We start from the raw sequence: 9,527 nt of genomic DNA on the forward strand, positions 1-9,527 counted from the left end.
ACATAAATACAATTAAGCTGTTACTAGTCTCATGTTATTGCTTTGTGGCAATCCCAAGAAATGAAAAAACAGTTAAAGTGCTTGCCTGTGGTCAACACACACAACACACACACTCCCTGTCTTGCCAACTGGTTGTATTTTCAACTGTGTAAGGAAACAGCTTTCTATAAAATTAGTATCCATGACTGCAAAGCTGGCCCATTCGAGTACACTGGATACTTAACTTCTGCCTATTAAAACTACTGCTTGAAGACAGTAAAACACATTGCAAGAGGGGACAGGGTGCTTGTAGTAAGAACATCTGGGCTGCACAGCAAGCATGACTGAACAAGTATACAGCTACTCCCTACATCAGAGAGCCCACTCCTGCCAGCTGTGGGCCAGTGCTCTCCTGGCGCTTTTGCAGCTGCAGTGTGAGAAGCATTTTACAGCCCTGCAGAATTTATGGAAGGACACAGGGCTCTGGCATGAGCAACAAGTAGCCTTAGGTTGAGTTCCCGACTTTGCCTTCTACACAGAGGTGAGGAAATCCAGCTGAATGCCAAAAGATGATCTCTGCTGATGCTTTGTCTCCCAATCGACCTGCTTCTATGGGTTTCTACATAGATGTTGTATATTTCTTCTCATTAGTCACATGAGCAGTCCAGCATGGAAACCCCTAGGATTATTTGCATGATTAATCATGCCAGCAGAACACCTACAAACCTAAGCCTTCATGAATGATGGCTGTGCCTTCAAAACAGTGAAGAAATTTATGTCCACAGTGAGGTCTGTTTAAAGCCAGCAGAAGCACTTAACATGAGCAGAGAAAACAAGGAAGGAAAAGTTTATGAATGTGAGGCAGCTCATGACTTTCTTGAATTGCTCATTTTTATCTCCCACAGTCTCAAGAGAAGCAACCAACACCTTAGTGGGCACAGGAGCAACATTTTCTTCAAAATAAACTCAAGCAAAATGACCTATTCTCATCTCAGAAACATTTATAAATTGATCTAGTATCATTAATCAGAAAAGCAGAGGCCAAAGTCAACAACGGTGAGGTACAACTTACAAGCTGGGACACACCAGCAAGTGAAATACAGATCCCACTGAACCACAAAGGAGTTTGGGTAGGCACTGAATGGAGTCTAGATTTTACTAGCTGTGACTCCCCCAAACCCAAGATTTTCAGAGTCCCATTTAGACAGGCCTGAATGCCTGTGCCAGCTTTCATTCTGTAGACAGAACCGCCACCTTTAGAAATACATTTTGCCAGCTACTGTCCAGCTGGGGAATCGTCCTCGCCCATGGCTAACCTGTCTGATTATACAATAGCCTCATGATCACACAGTTTAACTCCTCTCAGCCTCATGATCACGCAGTGTAACTCGTCTCAGCCTTTGTCTGGTAACGCCTGTGGCAAACTGTGCTGATTACCTTTTAAACAGGCAGATTCCTTTCAACTTCAGAAAAAAACCCCCACATTCTTCCAAGTGCCATACATTTACAGCAAAATGTTTGCAGAGTTCAGTTCCCGCTAAGTCCAAGTGACTGTCTAGGAGCTAAGACCTGTGGATAACTGAATGCAAAAGCCTGGCTTCCTCACGCCTCCCCCCCCGCCCCCCCCCGCCCCCCACCTTGAGCAGCTCAGAGAAAGGATTTTTTTTAAAGATTCCAAGATTAACAGCATACCAAAAATGCAAAAGTGCTGTTCATTGTTTATGCAAATGAAGAATATTTGTTATAAGAAATGCCGCAGAATAACAAAGGAGGACAAGGTTCAGCTGCTGCAGGAAAGAGAAGCTGAATATTGGCTGCAAGAAGGAAAGGCTTGAAAAGAAGCATATAGTTACTACTTCTTTTACATTGAGAGAAGTTTCCACTATAAGAAATACGTTTACTCCTAGGAGTAAGGACATATTATTCCCCAACAATCAGCGTTAGTCATGATGCGACTCGAGACTAAGAAGATGCACGAATAATGCAGCTAAGCTTCAGCTGACCTCAAACTCGTTTAAGCTAATCCACAGCAAAACCGGAGTCTATGTTTTCATATGCAAAACTGCAGGGTGCCACGGAGCTACTTTATCTTGTCCGTTGCAAGCAGATGTTGAGGAGAGGTTGCCCAGAAATGCAAACCGAAAGCCCCAGCCAGTTCTGGACGGCCACACCAAGTTGTGCTTGTGTCACCCTACGTTCTAGCCGATTACTCGCGCCCTCATCCGCCGGCCGCTTTCCGCGATGACCGGACCGCAAACCCTGTGGGCGGACCGAGCACGGCTCGGCCAGACGCTTCCACCCCGCGCCCAGCGACCCTCCCGCTACCGCCCAGGCAGCATCGGTACCACGCTGCAGGGCAGCGGCCAGGGAAGCAAACCCTCCTCCCCTGCGCGCCTCTCCGCGCCGCCCCGCGTGCCTTCAGACCCGCCGCGGAGCAGCCGCGCCCGCCGCCGCCGCGCTCAGCACCGCGGACAGCGCCCCGCGGGTACACGGCGGCGGCGCCGGCGGCGGCGGCTTCCGCGGGGCGCCCGGCGGGGCCGCCCGCGGCCGGGACCCGCCGCCCCAGGACCGGGACGGGGGGCGGCCTGCCGGCGGGCTGCCCTGCCGGGGCGCGCAGGCACGCACGCCCACCCGCGCACGCACACACGCGCAGCCGCGCGCACACGCGCACACACACCGCGGCGCCGCCGTCACTCACCACAACCCCCGCAGGGCGCCCCGACGCCGCCGCCGCCGCCGCCGCCGCCGCCCGCCGCCCCCGGCGCCGCGGACGCCCCCCGCAGCGCGGCGGCGGTGGCGCCGGGCGGCCGCGGCTCCATGCGGAGGGCAGCGGCGGCGGCTCGCCTCCCCCGGCCGCCCCGCGGAAGCCGCCGCCGCCGCCGCCGCCGCCGCGCAGAGCCGGAGCGGGAGGGCGGGGAGCCGCGGCCGCATGGTGCTGCCCGCCGCCCCGCCCGCTGCCCGCCCCCTGCGCACCGCGCCGCCCTCCGCCGCCCGCCCGGCGGGGCCGCCTGGCTGTGGACCCCCGGCGGCCGGGGCTCTCCGCGGACCGGCAGGAGCACCCCCCACCCCCCCCCCCCCGGGCCCCCCGCCCACCCCGGCGGTGGACAGGGATCTCGTCCCTTCCTCAGCGATTCTGCTTCGTTCCCCCGAGTTCGCCCCCGTCTGTTACCTGCCACGCACGTCGCATGCCCCTTTCGTAAATCGAAGTGGATAGTGTTGCTCGTGGGGGATCTCCGGCAATAGCCGGAGGTAGTTCGCGTGCTTCCTAACAAGCTCCTCGCTGAGAAAAACCCCGCCGAGCCTGCGCTGCACTTGACCGGGGCACAGGCTTGAGCAAGGGTCCCATACCCCGCCAGTTACTGCTACATGAAGCACACACAGGGCAAGAACTCCACTCCCCGAGTAGCTTTAAGTGTAAGGGGACACAGCAGGCAAACAACAGTAAATGCACAGGCAGGAAGATTCAGTGTTGGAAGAGCTCGCTGAAGAACACAGATTTCTCACGTTTAAGTGAAATCCCCCATCTACTTGTTCCTCCCTGCCTCACAGGTGTGCCAACCTGACACTTCAGCTGGTTTCTCTGGGCCATGTCTGGTCAAGTTGGGAAGATGCCTGAGAGTGGAGAACCTGCAGCCTCGCTGGGCCCCCCTGCGGAGGCACTGAGCACCCTCCCAAGGAAGAAAGGTATCTTCCAATCTCCCGTGAGTGCCCTATATTGCAATTAGTGTCTTCTGCCTTTGGTGCACCTCCGAGAACAGTCTGTCTATGTTATCTCGGTGCCCCGCTGTGAAGGAGCTGATGACAGCCAGAAGAGGTCCCTGTCACTGTCTTGTTCCTATGCTGAACAAAAGCTCTTCTTGCTGCCTCGCCTGCCATGTGCCATGCTCCAGTCCCCTCCGCATCTCAGTGGCCTCCACTGGACTTGCTCCATGGGATCAGTGTCTGTCTTAAGATGACCTGGGGAGCCCAAACTGAACCTAGCATTCACCGATACTGAACTCCTGGAGGTTCTCATCAGCCCATTTCTCTGGCTTGTCAAGGTCCCTCTGAAGAGCAGCCCCCTTCTCCAGCATATCCACCATTCCCCTCAGTCTGCGACCATCTGCAAACTTGCTGAGAACACAGCAACTTGCTGTCCCATCATCCAGGTCATTAGTAAACACATTACTCAGTCTTGGCCTCAGTATCATAATTTCAGAGGGACACCACTAGTAACCAGCCACAAGCTAGGCTTTGCCTAGTTTTTCAACACTTTGAAACCCAAGCTCTAGCCAATTTTCCATGCATCTTCTAGTCCACTTATCCAGTGAGTATCTTTCCCATATCCCTACCCACTTGCCAGTTTTTACTGTATCTAAAGGCAAATCTAAAATCTACAGTGCACGTGGACAGCTTTGACCAGTGGCACACTATAATCAGGTATATGGGTATCTGAACTACAAGTAGAAGAAGTAACCTCCTGCCTCTTCCCCAGTACGTGCGCTTCAGCACCAAGCTCCTGAATGAGCCCTCAGCAATAAATAAGAAGTTAAAAAACAAAGAATAATTTTCAAATTTTTTTGCAGAGAATACTGATTACTTCAATGCATCCCTAATTTGAGCAGTGCCTAACAAAGAGGTCTGATTTGCACTGAAATCTGTGATTGGAGCTCAGATATTTCTAGACAGCACAGCTTGCTGATAATTTTTGGCTTTCTGAAAAGTGATGCCTTGAAAACATCCCTTTGTGTTACGTAGTCTCTCCCCTAGCAAGCAGGCCACCCTAAGTGATCACAGGCCGATGACCTAAATCTGACTCCTTCATTTTAATACTCAGTCTGCTCGAGGCTTCTACGTCTCACCCTCTCATTTTAATAATGGAACTACTGTTTATTCTTTAAAATATTGAACAACCTAGCAGGAAGTGACCCCCTTTGTATAAAAAAAAGCTCCTTTTTTTTTTTTTTCTTTTCACATGTATCTGCATTTTAAAAATAAAATGAAAAATAATTTCTCTCCTTAATGCCAGCATGTGTTCACTACTGGGTTCACTAATTCAATTCAGAGCACTACTAAGCTTGTGTTACAGTCACAATCTAAGTAATTACTATTCTGGGAAAAGTCTCAATTTAGGAAGGCATTTCAGTACATGTTTATGGTTAAGCATGCTTAAACCTACAGCTATTCAATAAAGCACTGCAGCCTGTACTTGAGCACGTGCTTAGACATCTTGCTGACTCAGGGCTTTAGTCTGGAGAAGAAAAAAGCAAACCTACATTTGATCTTGCAGGCATAGTTAACAAAAGCTCCCAGAAAGAATGACAAAAAATAGCTCATTTGTAGCATGATTGCAAAGCTACTTATAGTGAATTCAATGCCCCCAGCACATCTGTGTAGTAAGAAGTATGGATCACATACGTGGATACTCCTGTGGCTCTTACGAAATCTCCGTATAGCTTCATGCAGCTGGCACAATCAAAGCAAGTGCTCAGTACAACTTAAAAGGCTTCAGTACGTGCACCTTTCACTCTCTGGTTGACAAGGAAGCCACAGCTTTTGCGTCAGCTCTAGTGGTACAACTCAGCAAGCCATTTGCTTGCTTACCAATGGTGAGCAGATAACAAGAAACAGGTCCTGACAAAGCCTCTTGCATCTCAACGGTTTTAGGAATAGTTGTCAAGACTTCTGCATCATTAAGTAGATCTACACTCATATGCTCAGAAAAGTCTGAAACTTCAAAGCCCTGTGTAACTCATGAAAGTGTGTGCTGACAACATAGATCGGACAAACTCCAGACAAACACATGCATCAAACTACTGTGATACTTCTGTTTCTAAGTATCACATCCACTGCAGAGAGGAATGTCTGTGTTTTATGAGTAGCTCATTGTAATTCATGCCAGCCATCACCAAAGGGTGCCCTGTCCCCCTCACAACAAGCTGTGTCGACAGGGGCAGTTTGCTGGACTTTTTCATTCCTTTTGCCCTTTTGTAGGATCTGTGGACAACATGCGTAGGAGCAACATGGAAAGCACAGAAGCTGAGCAGGTGCTGACTGTCTCCCTGTGAACCTGCACTTGGTGGCAGTAGCTCTGGATGGGCTGCAGCAGCAGCAGCAGCAGCAGTGGGAATTTTGACTACACTGTATCCTGACTCAGAGAAGCTGCCTAGCCCTTGTGCATGGCTGTTTTGAGTGTAAGGAGAAAATATGCTGATTCTTACAGAAGCTCAGGATCTGGAAGAACTGAACCACCACCCCATTCAGCATCCTTCAGGCTGAAACTTTTCCATTCCCCCTCCATTAGCAGACCTAGAAAAGACCTAAATCCCTAAGATCTGAGTTATTTTCCTCTTTTGGTAACTACTGTGTACTCGGTGCCATCTTCATCAGCTTATTTGGCTTTTCATGATGTTTTAATTTGATGGCATTCAGGAGCAGGAATACTTCACACTTACAAAAAAAAAGCTGAGGCCTAGTTTCAACAATGTGTGATTAATGGCAGGCAGCGCTGGGAGCCGAAGTACCTCTGGCACAAAACTCTCGGGTTTTTTTCTGCTGCTTTCATGAGAGCGAAGCAACCACATCCATTATCAATTACAACAGAGGTTAAAAGCAGCACAAAAGCAGGGACTTCTTTAGGTTATAGGAGAAAGTGGCCAGGGTCCTTCTACAGCACACATATGCCATGCCTTCATTGTTTTAGGTGAGGACACAAAAATAAACATAGTAGTTTATGCATATAGGAAAAAGCACTGGGGATGGGGGGCAAAAAAGGCCAAGTGGAAAAAGGAGAAGCATCCAGTTTTCCGTAAAGAAAAATGAGCATTCGCACAATGTCACACCAAGACCTGGTGCTACAAAGCAATGAAACAAGAAGCACATGAATTCTGCTTTTTGAACTCTTTTCCTGCAGCAGAATGACAGTAACAGAGATGGCCACACTACAGCAAGGAATATCTGGGGGAATGCTGAAGACCAGCCTTGCATGGAGGGACTTTGAATTGCTTTTGTTCATTTTTCAGCACATTTTCTAATAGGAGATTCTGAACTTAGTGTTCTGTAGAAACACAGAAGTGATAAGGAGTAGTCCCTTGTGAGCTCAAGCAGCCACGTCAAGATATTTTTTAATAATCATTCTGAACTCCATTTTAACGGAAGCTTTGGGGTTTGGGGCCAAAATATTTCCTTTGGAAAGCTATGCCACAATCTTATTTCTCTACCAGTAACAGATTCTTCTAATTCCCAGCCTAAATACATACTTGGCACAAGAACAACAATTATAACCTGGCTGATACCATTCTTTATCTGAACAACTCTGTTCTCCCCTCTTCCTGCTCCTCAATGCTTATGAGCAATTCAGCATTGTCTCTAAGTCTTCATCCTCATGGGGCAAAAAAAGACAAGATATTTCAAGTTCCTCTTCTATCAAGGACCATTCTTCCTTTCTGATATTTGCTCTGCCAGCTTTCCCCACCTTGGTCCAGTATCAGTCTGATGGTTTCTGGGACACACACCATTCCAACCCAAGTGGCTGGTGGCCAAGACCCCTCCCTGCCCCAGCTGCTGGCACTGAGACCCCACTCACTCTGGTAGCTGACACCACAGAGCTGGGGCACCCACACCCTTAGCCTGACTCCAGTTGCTAGCATAAAATCCATCATGCTGGTCCCCCCAATAGGGGGCACTTAGTCCTTGCAGCATCCATGCCCATGTGATAGAGACTGAGACTATACAGTTAGTTAAGGAAGGATTTACTAAGAAGGTAGGACAGATTGCAGTGATCAGGCCCCAGGCTCAGTCAGACCAACATACTGACCAGTCTCGGCTTACATGCAGCTGACTCCTTTTACACTCCTTTCTGTCTGCCCGCCCCGCTGCCCTGCTTCTTCCTCCCCAGATCCTGTCCCATGCGCATTCCCTCAGCAGCTGGCAGAGTCTCACCAACACCTCCAACATCGTGCACCCTCGGGTTTGCACCCTTATCAGTTGCAAAGGCCCAGTTTGCCTGCAGTTTCTTGATAGCCCATCAATTACTGTGGTTGACCAGGGGGGGTTTTCTCATCTTTGTCGCCATTACATTTCTTTGTCACCTTCTTGTCTCTGCATGTCTTGTTCTTGGCTTCCCTCTTTTCCTCAGTATCCCATCTGACAAGGTGTTTGACCAGGTAATCACTTCACAGGTTCTAACTACAGACCTTTCACATCCTTCCAAGACCTTGTGCCTCCTTCTTTCTTAGTCTCTAACACAGATAAGATAATTTAAAACCAGGGAGGTTTCCCTGTTTTTCCCTGGGGTGTTCCCCAGTTGGACAGCAAGATTAGAAGGGAGTCAAGCATGGGAAAGGCCTCAGGAGTGTATCTCCCTGCTGATCCAGCCTGAGAAGAATTACATTTGGGATTATTGAAATGTCCTATTTCCTTGAAAATTGTCAAAATAGTTCAACATTTATACACACATACATGCACTTTGCACAATTTTGCCCTTTTTTTTTTTTGTCCTGCGCCAGAACAGAAATTTACATTTTTACCAATGACTGTAGCTTGAGTTTTCCAAACAGCTCCAGTCACTTTATTACAAGGACTAACTAGACCTCTTCATTTTTCATTACATCTTTGGGACTAGGAATGACATAAAAAAGGAAGAGACAGAGACGAAAAGTAAGAAAATAAAGAATATCCCTACAGACTAAAGGTCTAACCAAGAGTTTGTCTGAACAATCTTCTTAGCAGCAGCTCACAAAGTGTTTTCATTGTAGTCTATATTCTTGCTTTTGAAGGATTATTTTGAGTGGAGAATTAATTTGAAATATTTACTGGAGTTTTTTCAAAACATGAATTTCCTGCAATACCTTCTAAGAAAAACACCCAGCAGGCTGAGCTTCATTAGAACCATTTCCAAAAGCACTGTGTAACAAAGATACTTGCAGAAACTTATCATTTCTTTGGACCTCATTGTGAAACACAGTAGAGTAGTAACAGGCATAAAATAAATTATGTGTGCACAGCACAGAATCGCAGTTGTAAACTTCCTCAACAGGCTGCATACACCTGTTCCGAAAACACCAACAAGCATTTTGGTTTAGCTGGTTGTTTTGGTTTTTTTGTTTTTTTTTTTTTTTTTTTTCCCCTGGGTTTACATGCATTAGTTTTGCCAGAGGCAAAGTTAAAATGATAATGTTCATTGGTGGCATGTGATGGTGGCAGAACGATGCTGCTGTTTGCCACAACAGTTAGCCTGACTTAATATGAGCTTTAAGATGGCAGTGTAGAGGTTTACAAACGTGGCATTAGAAGATAGGAGGTGACCCAGCTGAAATGCATGTGGCCTTTTATCTCCCTCTGGTGGCTCGATTGCAAACCATTAATCGACTGCTGCCGCTGAGCTGGCAAAGCTAGCCTGTCTGCTCAGCCAACCCCACTTTGTATACTCACAAACAGTCAGGGTTCAATCCCAATGGTAGCTTTGCCTCGGGCATCGTGGTAATTGTTGGCACTTGCGGGTTTTGTCTGCTTGGAGGTGCATGTCTCGGGTGCATGTCCCTTCCAGAGCAACCAGCATTCTCACCCCT

General features: G+C 48.4%; 1 protein-coding gene across 1 annotated transcript in view; it reads right to left on the reverse strand.

The window, feature by feature from the left end:
• Nucleotides 1-2,711, reverse strand: part of NRG1 (neuregulin 1) — a 478,013-nt gene extending 475,302 nt beyond the window's left edge. Inside the window, exon 1 of the mRNA XM_030004900.2 lies at nt 2,678-2,711. The gene's annotated coding sequence lies outside the window, so the exon portion shown is untranslated. The remainder of the gene's footprint in view (nt 1-2,677) is intronic.
• Nucleotides 2,712-9,527: the final 6,816 nt, after the last annotated feature.

The sequence above is a fragment of the Aquila chrysaetos genome, chromosome Z (genome assembly GCF_900496995.4).
Source record: "Aquila chrysaetos chrysaetos chromosome Z, bAquChr1.4, whole genome shotgun sequence".
NCBI lineage: Eukaryota > Metazoa > Chordata > Aves > Accipitriformes > Accipitridae > Aquila > Aquila chrysaetos.